The sequence below is a fragment of the Corapipo altera genome, unplaced genomic scaffold, assembly GCF_003945725.1.
Source record: "Corapipo altera isolate COAL_440 unplaced genomic scaffold, ASM394572v1 60988, whole genome shotgun sequence".
Taxonomy (NCBI): domain Eukaryota; kingdom Metazoa; phylum Chordata; class Aves; order Passeriformes; family Pipridae; genus Corapipo; species Corapipo altera.
The window spans coordinates 522588-524418 of NW_020885030.1; the positions used below are offsets into that span (position 1 = coordinate 522588).

General features: G+C 36.3%; 1 long non-coding RNA gene across 1 annotated transcript in view; it reads left to right on the plus strand.

The window, feature by feature from the left end:
- LOC113959263 overlaps positions 1–968 on the plus strand; it is an 18661-nt gene extending 17693 nt beyond the window's left edge. The window contains exon 3 of the long non-coding RNA XR_003531753.1: positions 957–968. This is a non-coding gene — a long non-coding RNA (uncharacterized LOC113959263). The remainder of the gene's footprint in view (positions 1–956) is intronic.
- The last annotated feature ends 863 nt before the right edge of the window (positions 969–1831 follow it).

Genomic DNA, 1831 nt, shown 5'->3' on the forward strand with positions numbered 1-1831 from the left:
CCCCCCTTTTTTTTTTTTTTGGTACTGAAATTAAACTGTTAGGCTAGTTGTTGCATGAATAAAAAGCTTAGCTTTGTTGACTTTGAGCTTAGTGTCCCGTGTAAGGATGGGTCTTTATATGATTTGCCTGTGGCGTGCTGTATCTCAGGGGTCTGTCTTAACATCATCTTCTTTTTCACTGTTTCTGTCAAATGTTTTTGGGGAGTTTTCAACTAATAGCAAAATACCAATTAATCTCAAGTTATACAAGATGGTTGTTTCAGGGACAAAGTTCCCATCTATCAGCACTTGCATCATCCAATTAAGCACAAATACATTCCCACCGCATGGTCTGTGGTTGGACCATGCCATTGTTGAACAAGTTAAACAGCATATTGATGAAAAACAAGGAAAACAACATAGAATATCTACAACAAAGGACTAACAGGAAAAGGGTAGACAATAATATCTTTGTAACCATATCCATCTTTAGTGAAGAGATCGGAATAGGCTCTAGCTGTTCCTGCTTCACTGGGTCAGCCAGGGTCACTTGCATGCTATGCCGTGGTTGCAGGTAATCATAATCTCTTTGCAGTCAGCATACAGGGGGTCAGCATCCTACTGTTGGATGTAGACGTAATCTCCAAGTTGGAATAAATGAACAGGAGTGTTTCATCTTACGGGTTTGGATTACAGAATGAATCTGTGGAATTTCTGCAAAATAGAGCCTAGACTATTAAACAATTTTCACAAAAGAATTTCAAATTTCAGAATTTTTGTAACTTGACTGTACAAGAGGAAAATAGGTTTTATAGTACAAAGTGGTTGGCTGTCAGTTACTAATAAAAGGCTGCAGAGAACCATGTAGGACAAAGCAGGTAGTGCAATACAATCTGGCACCAGGCACTGTCACTGCTTGTGTTAAATGGTCAAAGTCTGTGTGCTGTGAAGAACCCAAGAGCATTAAGAGCATAAAGAAAAATATTCAGGACATGATCAAAAGTCACTCAATTACGGCATGCAGTAAAGGAATGCACAAGTTAGATAAAGCATTCAAACAACAGAAACCATCATGCTATGAAGTTAGCAGTCTATTGAAAGATTGTGGGCATGATGCGAGCTAGGGCCTATGGGGGGAAAAGGAGGGGGAGGTCCAAAAAACCTCAACCTTTCATTTACAGCTTTGCTAACTAGTCACTGTCTTGCTTTCTAACACAGGGCTCTTTTTCTGTGAGGCTCAGCACTTCATGCATTGTTATTTATAATCTTGTGTGGAGTTGTAAATTAAAAGATTTCTTTTATATGTTGCAGCAGTCAGAGAGGAGAGAGAGAGATTTTAAACAATGCTTGCCACTTGCTATAAAACTCCTGGGATAAAGCATATGCAAACAATATCAACTTCCATGAGAGACAGTAGAAATATAATATCAATAACTATAGTATTGTCTGGTAATTTGACAGTATTATTCAAACTACACTAGCAATCCATTCTTTTAAAGTTTTTCCAGTTTGGATATTATGAAGTAAATTCACTGAAGATATCTCTAAAGCTAGTGAGAGATCTTCAAAAGTCAGTTGATATAGAATTTGGAGTTTGTTTTCAAATTCCAGCTAAATTCATAATACAAATTTAATCATATTATGACTTTCTATATTGGAGTCAAAATGTAAGTTTTAATCCTAACTCTGATTCTTGTTTACGAGCAATACAACATAGAACAATAAGTTAAAATACATTGTGGTATACCAATCTAAGAAGCAAAAACCTTCTTAGCTCTGGTAATATTTATTAAGGCAAGAGACCTGTTACATAAGAAAGAAAAAAACCAATGTATTTTGTTCTTTAAGATAC